This window comes from Trachemys scripta, chromosome 2 (genome assembly GCF_013100865.1).
Source record: "Trachemys scripta elegans isolate TJP31775 chromosome 2, CAS_Tse_1.0, whole genome shotgun sequence".
Taxonomy (NCBI): domain Eukaryota; kingdom Metazoa; phylum Chordata; order Testudines; family Emydidae; genus Trachemys; species Trachemys scripta.
In genome coordinates, this window is record NC_048299.1 from 226020085 (window position 1) to 226029801 (window position 9717).

The window sequence follows — 9717 nt, forward strand, 5'->3', positions numbered from 1 at the left end:
ATATTCACACTTTCAGGCTATTTGGACTTAAATGTGTTTTACCACATATTCATCTGATGGTTTAATTACTGATAAAATTGATATTTCCATGTAGCATCACAATAAGTGGCCTACCTTTCCACTTGTTTTCTTGACCACACAATACAAATACACATCAATAACCTACAACAGAATATGAAAAAGAGTTAAAATTTCAAAAATATTTGACAAATCAGTCCAGTCACCATCCATGTTTGCTGCTATTTAAATGTACCTCATCACCCAGCCATCTTCTTGGCTTCAGGCCATGAAATGAAAAATTATACAAATTGATTTTTCTCATTTTGGCCTCCAGTTTCTGTGTAACCTTGTGGGTCTGTAAACATGTTACGACGGAAAAAAAAAAAAAGGTAACACACATTACAAACAGTTTCCTTCTTCTCTGTTTTACTATTGTGAATGCTGCCATTTTTACATGAAAACTTTTGACATACTTCATAAATGGAAATATGTTTACAAATTGTTTAAAAAAAAAAAAAAAAAGGTGCGGTAAGCAATTACCTTTCAGAAGCCATTCTGACTTGGAGTGCTGCCTGCAACTTCTTCCACTACACGCTCCTCTTCTTCTGTGTCTGTGACCTCCACGTTTATAACTCTGCTGTCATGAGGCTTGTGAGATACATTGCTACCCCTTTTTCCAATCTCTTCGGAGGGGACTGTTTTCTCAATGTCACCCAAAGCAGTTTGATTTTCCATATTTTCCTCTGATCTGTTTTCAGCACCTAATGTTGGTGGCTTTTTAAATGGCTTTAAGTGGGAGATACTGTACATAGATCCTAAGTTTCCCTGAGATGGTTTCCAATTTAACTCTTTTACCCATAGCAGTGGTAACTTTGTATGGTCCACAATAGGTATGTTGCAGTGGCCATCCCTTTCTTGTTATCTTTCTTGCATTCAGTAACATAACACAGTGCCCAACCTCAAATGTTATTTTCCCATATTTAGAACTCTTTCTTCAAGCATACTGTATTTGTTGTTTTTCTTGTGCTTTAAAAGTATTACTAAGAGCCAGTGCAATGTCAGCATCCTTTCTAGATTTCAGATTTAATCAGTACTCTTTGTAGTATTGTTCACTGAGATCCTTGAAATTTGGTGGCTTTGTAAAGAAATGGAGATGGGGCTATATTTGTGAAGTAAAGAATCACTGAATAACATATTTACATGAAAGCTGATGGTACTTAAATACACTTACCACATAATTCTCTGAGACTTGGTCTGGAAATGTTGCTTCAAAGCCATACAGTAGTCGAAAGGGTGACATTTTTGTTGTCATGTTCAGTTTAGATCACACACACACAAAAAAGTCATCAAGAAATTAATCCTAAGTACTCCCAGTGTCATCAAACAACTTCCACAATCCTCTGTAATAAATGGTGATTGATTAGTTTGTGGGAAAAAAAGTAAATGTAATGTCTTGACTGAGACAGATTATACGGAATCAAAAAGGTGTAAGGAGAAGGCTATCACAGTGCATTGCTATGATTATTTTTCATTTCACATGTGATATGGTAAAAAGACTTGCAAAGTAATAAATTAACTTTGAAGATTTAGAACCAATTTGTAGCTTCTGGCATGGTGCATTCTACTTGCCTTTAGTACAATAATTTTCCCATCCTTAAAATTACCTTTTGATAGATTTGTTAGTGTTTTCAGCCAATCCTTTGGTTTATGGGTGGTATGGGCTGGTGAAGCTACATTCTATTACCTTTTTTTGCACATATCCAGATTAAACTGAAAGAAAATTTGTTATAAACTTTCCTTTGGACAGTGCGTGAGCTGCCTGTTCAGAGAGGCTAACCTCCGGCCCCGCCCCTTCTGCCCAAGGTTCCACCCCTCCCCTGCTCCTTCTACCCCTCTTCCCCGATGGAACATCGAGCTCCTCACTGCAGCCGCTGGTCCCCCTGCTCCAGCCCTGGGCCACCCAGATGGCCCACCCAAGTGCCCCAGCCCCGGAGCAGCAGGCGCCGCAACCCCAGCCCCAGAGTGCCAGGCGGGTGGCCCCAGCGCCCCCAGCCCCAGAGCACTGGGCAGTGCGGCCTCAGCATCCCTAGCCCCGGAGTGCCAGGTGGCGTGGCCCCAGACCCAGAGTACCTGGCGGGCAGCCCCAGTGCCCCCAGCCCCGGAGCATTAGGTGACTCAGCCACAGCACCCCCAGCCCTGGAGGGCCCCAGCACTGTCCCCAGCTGCCCCAAGTCCCAGGCCAGCCCACCCTATCCTTAACCCCAGCCCGCTTTGGGGAAGAGGAGCAGCCTGCCTGGGCTGGGGCCACGGGAGAAACGGCAGGAAGCAGGAGGCAGCTTCGGGTGGAGCAGGGCCATGCCTGGCTGTTTGGGGAGGCTGAGGCCTCCCCTGGCTTGCGATACCTGCTGCCCATGGACAGATCTGTATGTACGTTCCTTCCCATATTTGACATTGCTTTTATGTGCAGTTACTGTGGTTTACTATCCCATCTTTTAGTATTACTACCTGGAATAATATGTTGGAGTTTTTTTTGGTGGGTAAGAAAAAATAGTGTGGTTGTTCAGAAAAACTTGTCAGCAACAATTTACATTAAAAGAAAATCATGAGGGCAATGAAGCCCAGGATCACAGTCAACTCCCTGTGACCTGATAGTGTGGTTGAAGAAATAGTAAAAATAACCACAAGAATAAGTCTTGACCTCATGATTTAATTCAGAACCGCGACCTGTCAGTATCCACTGTGGATAGCCAAAGCGAATGATAATTTTGGACATTTTCTTTGCCACCTCATATGCTGACTTATTTTGAAGTGGAAATGCTTCTACCCATCTTGTAAGATAATCCGTGGCTATCAGTATATACTGGTATCCCTTCTTGTTGTTGGTAATGGCCCTATTAAATCCATTCTCACCAATTCCCAGGGCCGACTGATGTATATGTAAGGGTAAGGTTACAGTAATACTTTGTATCTCTCTTATTAAATGTTCTGAATAAGCCAGAGGTGAGCTGGAGCCGGTTCCCACTAGTTCGCGGGAACCAGTTGTTAAATTTAGAAGCCCTTTTAGAACCAGTTGTCCCTCACGGGACTTTTAAATTTAACAAAAGCTCCAGCAGCTCCCTGCCCTTCCTCCCGCCCCAGCTCACCTTGCTCCAACTCCTCCCATGAATGCTCCCCCGGCTTCTCCTCCCCCTCCCCGGCTTCCTGCGAATCAGCTGTTATCTCGTAGTAAAACTAAAGTGCCTTATGTCCATGATGTTTATAGCTCAAAAAATAATAAGTGACACTTTAGCTTTATGACAAGCTGCCTAGGAAACATCATCACAATACTTATTACATAACACTTGATAAAAAACAACTTTCTAGAGGAGAGAGAACCAAGTGTTTTGTGTTTTCAGAATGATATAGAAAGCATTCTACGGAGTTGAATTTCAGGGCTATTGTATGCAAAACCCTGAATGATGGTCCGAGTATTTCTTTATTAGTCCTTTTCCACTGCAGAGTAGGTCATACTGTTTATTAGTAAAGAAACATTGAATGCCCACAAAACATTGAAAGTAGTGTAAAATGTAAATAGTATTTGAAATACTTATTTCTTGTTGAAAACAAGCTAATAAACAGAAAATCTACCATTGTGCTTTATACAGACTTCCTCCCTTTGTCACTGTTAACATATTGAGCAACAAGATTTCAACACAGAAATGACGCTTTCATACCATGGCGCATACATGTCCGCACATTGCTCTCTGATCTTGTTTTTGAGACAATTTATTGAGCTTTTTCACTCACTGCTAAAACTCAAGTGTCTTGTCCTTATTGTGTTACTTCAGAATAGCTCAAACACCTTTGTTACTGCAAGGTGATAAAAAATTCGAAGTTTTATAGCAGTGAGGAAAAAACAGTTACCTTTTCCGTAACTAGTGTTCTTCGAGATGTGTTGCTCATGTCTATTCCACAATAGGTGTGCGTGCTTGCCACGTGCACTGGTGCCAGAAGTTTTTCCCCTAGCAGTACCCGTAGGGGAGCGCTCTAACGACCCCTGGAGTGGCACCTCCATGGCGCAGGATAAGGAGCGCTGCGTGCACCTCCCGCCCTCAGTTCCTTTTTGCCAGACAACTCCGACAGAGGGGAAGGAGGGTAGGATGTGGAATAGACATGAGCAACACATCTCGAAGAACGCCAGTTACGGAAAAGGTAATTGTCTTTTCTTCTTCAAGTGATTGCTCATGTGTATTCCACAATAGGTGATTTCAAGCTATATCTGTTGGAGATGGGAAGGAGTTCACAAACTCTTAGGATGGAGAATGGCCCTGCCGAACCCGGCGTCCTCCCTGGTCTGAGAGACAATCGCATAATGTGAGGTGAACATGTGAACTGAAGACCATGTGGCAGCCCTACAAATATCCTGAATGGGGACATGGGTCCAAAAGGCAGCCAACGAGGCCTGCGCCCTAGACGAGTGCACCTTCACAATTGGTGGCGGAGGGATTCCTGCCAGGTCATAATAGGTACGGATGCACAAGGTGATCCAGTTGGACAGCTGCTGAGTGGAGATCGGCCGACCTTTCATGCACTCGGCCGAGGCAATGAACAGTTGCAAGGACTTTCTGAATGGCTTAGTCTGCTCCAAGTAAAAAGACAGAGCCCGTCTCACATCCAGCATGTGGAGGTGGCGCTCCTCACTGGACACATAGGGCTTGGGGCAGAGGACCGGCAGAAAAATGTCCTGACCCATGTGTTAGGCGGAGACCACTTTTGGGAGGAATGAAGGGTGTGGTCGGAGCTGGACCTTATCTTTATGAAACACCGCATACGGGGGCTCGGAGGTCAGGGCCCTGAGTTCCAAGACCCGCCTAGCCAACATGATCGCAACCAGAGAGAAGTGTGACCAGGAGCACGTGGCTAGCGGCTCAAATGGAGGCCCTGTGAGACAGACCAAAACCAGGTTTAGGTCCCATTGCGGGACTGGGGACCTAACATATAGGAAGAGATGATCCAACCCCTTAAGGCATGGGAGAATACCGTGTGGCCCTGCACCAGCAGATGGAAGGCCAATATGGCCGCCAGGTGCACCTTGACTGACAAGGGCAACAGGCCCTGGGCTCTATGGTGAAGGAGGTAGCTCAGAATAAGCTAGATCGGGGCAGCCACCATGGAAACACCCCGCTTGTCCGCCCATCTGGAAAACTGAGACAACTTTGCCAAGTAGACTCGGTGCATGGAGGGCCGCCTGCTTTCTAGGAGGACGCGCTGAACCCCTTCCGAACATGTCCTTTCCTCCCTACCTAACCATTGAGCAGCTACGCTGTGAGGTGGCGTGCCGCTATGTTGGGGTGGAGGAGGCAGCCCTGATCCTGGGAGAGCAGGTCAGGGCGGGACGGCAACGGCCACAGCAGGGTGACCGCCAGGCCTATGAGGGTCCCATACCAATGCTGCCTGAGCCATGCCAGGGCAATCAGAAGGACCCGGGCCTTGTCCGTCTTTATCTTTTCCAGGACCTTGCCGAACAGCGGGAACGGGGGAAAGGCATAGAGAAACTGGCTTGACCAGGACAGGAGGAAGGCATCGGAGATAGTGCCCTGTCCCAGCCTCCCCCCGGAGCAGAACCGGGGACAGCGACGGTTCTTCCGAGTCATGAACAGGTACACCTGGGGAGTTCCCCACACTTGGAAAAGTCTGTGCACCACCTCTGGGTGGAGAGACCACTTGTGCTGAGAGGAGAAGTCCCTGCTCAAGCGATCCGCCTGCGCGTTCCTGGCAGATGGAAGGCCCGTAGGCAGATGTCTTGGGCTATACAGAAGTTCCACAGCCTGAGTGTTTCGCGGCAAAGGGCAGAGGATTGGGTCCTGCCTTGCCTGTTGATGTAGAACATCGAGGCCGTGTTGTCCGTGAGGACCCAGACCACCCAACCCTCCAGGTGCAAGCAGAAGGCTTTGCATGCCAGCCGTACCACCCTGAGCTCCTTGATGTTTATGAGGAGGGTCAGATCCTGAGCTGACCACAGACCTGTTCTCCACATGGGCCCCCCATCCCAGGTCCAACGCATCAGACACCAGTTCCAGCGATGGGGCCGTGCCCCTGAACAGGACCCCTTGGAGCATGTTTCTTGGGGAGGACCACCACCGTAGGTAGGTGATCACTGGCTCGGGCACTGTGAGCACGTTGTCCCTTCTGTCCCTGGGCTGGGAGAACTCCGAGGCCAATCAGAGCTGGAGGAGCCTCATCCTGAGTCTGGCATGATGGACCACATACGTGCACGCCAACATGTGACCCAAGAGCTGGAGGCACACTCTGGCTGTTGTCACCGGAAACCTTGTGGCCGTGTCGATGAGCCCCTTCAGGGTCTCGAACCTGTCTGGTGGGAGGGAGGCTCTGGCCAATGAGGCGTCCAGGACCGCCCGATAAACTCTATGCATTGTACCGGGACTAACGTGGACTTGGTGTTGTTTACCAACAGGCCCAAAGTGGTGCACGTGGACAGAAGGAGTGCCACGTGATCCTGCACCTGTGACGGGGAGCTTCCCTTGACGAACCAGTCATCCAGATAGGGGAAAATCTGGATCCCCTGGCACCTGAGGTAGGCCACCACCACCAACATACATTTTGTGAATACCCTGGGGGCAGTGGATAGGCCAAATGGGAGGACCATAAATTGGTAGTGTTCCTGCCCCACCGTGAAAAGGAGGAAGTGCCTGTGCCCCTTGAATATATGAATGTGGAAGTACGCGTCCTGCAGATTGAGGGCAGCGTACCAGTCCCCGGGATCCAGGGAGGGGATGATGGAGGCCAGGGAGGCCATGTGGAACTTGAGCTTCACCATGTACTGGTTCGGGCCTCGCAGATCCAAGATGGGCCTGAGCCCCCCTTTGGCCTTCGGGATAAGGAAATAGCAGGAGTAGTATCCCTTGCCTTTGAACTCCCCTGGTACTGCTTCCACCGCTTCTGGGCCCAAGAGCTGCCCCACCTCCTGCTAAAGCAGAGCCTTGTGCGAGGAGTCCCCCAGGAGGAACGGGGGCGGGGAGGAAGTAAACTGGAGGGTGTAGCTCCGGGGGATGGTGTTGAGGACCCATCGGTCCGAGGTCAGCCGCGACCAATCCGGGAGGAAAGCACGCAACCGATAGGAGAAGGGAAGCTTTATTGAGGGTGGATCCCTGATGAGAACTGGCAGGGCACCCTAGGTGTCCTGTCAAAACTGCCTTTTCCCCGCTTGCTTGCCCTTGGAGGACCCAGGCTGGGGGACAGGCTGAGACTGCCTTTGTGGGTGCCTTTATAGTCCCGTGACTTCTTATAAGCGGTCTCGTATTTTGAATGGGTGGCCTGAGTGGGAGTCTGCTGCAGCTTGAACTTAGGTTTAGCTGGAGCCGGAACACAGAGACCCAGAGTCTGGAGAGTCGTGCGGGAGTCTTTCAGGCCATGCAGCTTTGTATCCGTTTGTTCTGCAAACAGAGCTTTGCTGTCAAACAGGAGGTTCTGCCTCGCTGGACAGCCCAGAGAGCAGGAGCCATGACACCCTTCTCATGGACCCCGTGGAGGCCCTGGACTGCATGGCCGTGTCTGCTGCATCTGAAGCTGCCTGTATGGTTGCCCTGGCAGCCGCTGTGCCCTCCTCCACCAGTGCTTTGAACTCCCTCCTCTCGTGCCCCTGGAGGGAGTCCACAAACTTGGGCACAGTCCACAGATTGAACTCATACCGGCCCAGGAGAGCATAGTGGCTCACCACCCGTAACTGGAAACTCGAGGACGAATAGTTTTTTCTTCCAAATGAGTCCAGCCTCCTTGAATCTTTATTTTGTGGTGTAGGGGCTGGCTGGCCCTGCCGTTCCCTGTGGTTGATTGACTCGACCACCAGGGAGTTAGGAGCAGGGTGGGTGTATAAGTATTCATGCCCCTTGGTGGGTACAAAATACTTGCATTCTGCTCTCTTAGAGATGGGGGCCAATGAGGCCGGGGTTTGCCACAGGGCATTTGAAATTTTCGCCATCCTTTTGTGAAGAGGCAAGGCCACCCTGCCCGGTGCTGAGGAGGACAGTACATTAAACAGAGAGTCCGAGGGCTCCTCCATCTCTTCTGCTTGGAGGTGGAGGCTTGATGCACCCTTTTTAAGAGTTCTGGGTAGGCCCTAAAGTCCTCCTGTGGGATGGAGGGACCGTAATCGCCTCATCCGGGGAGGGTGAGGAGGCCGGCGTGGTACTTTGTCTGTCCACTGGCACAGGAGGGGCCATCATCTGGTCGGTCTCTGGGCATGATGCCGAAGATGTACGTCCCACTGACTCCTTCCTCGGAGGGCTGGAGAGGGAGGCTGATGGCCCTTCTGAGGCTCTGGCCACCAAGTGAACCCCCACTGGGGGCTGCGTCGGGGGCCATGGTGCCCACTGGTACCATTGGGCCGGCCACGGGGCCTGGTGGAACTGTACCTGCTGTGGCACTGGCGGAGCTGGCTGTTCGGCCTGGCTGGCCTGGTCCATCAATGGACGACTACGAAGGGAGGCCAGGCTGACATATGACCTGCCGCGGTCCCTGGGCTGGGAGGAGCAGCGGCGCCGGGAGCGATGCTGATCACAGGACTGCAATTCCGATGTGGAGGACCGGTACCGTCGGTAACAGCTGTTCCGCGATCGGCTCTGGTGGGCGGACCCACGACGGCAGGATGCTGGAGATTGATGCCTGGGGCTGTGGAGGCAGTGCCGTGGTGAGGTCCTGGAGCAGGATGATGAATGGGAACGACGTTGACATTCGTGCCGTGACTGGTTGCGATAGCCCTCTCAGACAAGGACCTTTGGCGTCATCTGCCTGGGTCCGTCGGTGTTCGCTCCTCAAGGCTGAGCGGTGCTGAGAGTTTTGGTCAGACGGAACCCAACCAGACAGCCTGGTGGGCGTTGAGGGCTGTCAAAGTTAGACTCAGGACTCATAGTTTGTCAGACCACTCTGTTTTATTAGCACAGCGCTCTGCTAATACATTCAGATAATGTGAGCCTCCATGCAAGATTCAAACAGTCTTATTTATACAGATAAAAGGGTGCAAACTAAACAAAAGGACAGAGAGAGCAAAATTGTAAAATATGCATGGAGCACAATATGCATATCCTGCTTCCTTGTTAACTCTTATTGATCTAAGACTAATGCTTCACCAATTGCCCTTAAGTGGCAAGTTAAGCAGTTAATGTCTGCTTTCCTGCACACCTGGCTTGCAGCATTTCTAATTTCTACTTAAAGGTACATACAGCATTCTTTAATTCCTTCTATATCTTTAGTATAATTCATTTCACTTTCACAGGGCGATCCACGTGGACTTTGACCTGAATGGACGCTGGGCAGCAAATGGTGTCAGGAACGTTCCCTCGACCGATACCGGTACCGAACCGGGGGTGACTGCGGAGATCCCCGCTGTGGCTTGCCTCTCGAGCACTGGGCCAACATCGGCGGTGCTCCTGGAACCGGCATGGACATAACATCCTGGGCTGCCTGCAGGGCCTCCGGTGTGGAGGGCATCCGGACATCTGGGGAGGCCTGCTCTGAATAGGCCAGGCGACTCCGCTTGACTTGAGTCGGAGGCCTAGAGGCTGGTGGGGATCGAGGACTTTCCAACATGGGTCTAGCCTCTGTCCTGGGTTTACTCTGGTGCTGCGGCGAAGAAAGCCTCTTCCTAGCCTTCTTGGCATGCCCCATGGATGGGGAGCGGTGCCGACTAGTCAATGGCACTGAAGGGTCGCCGCGCACCGA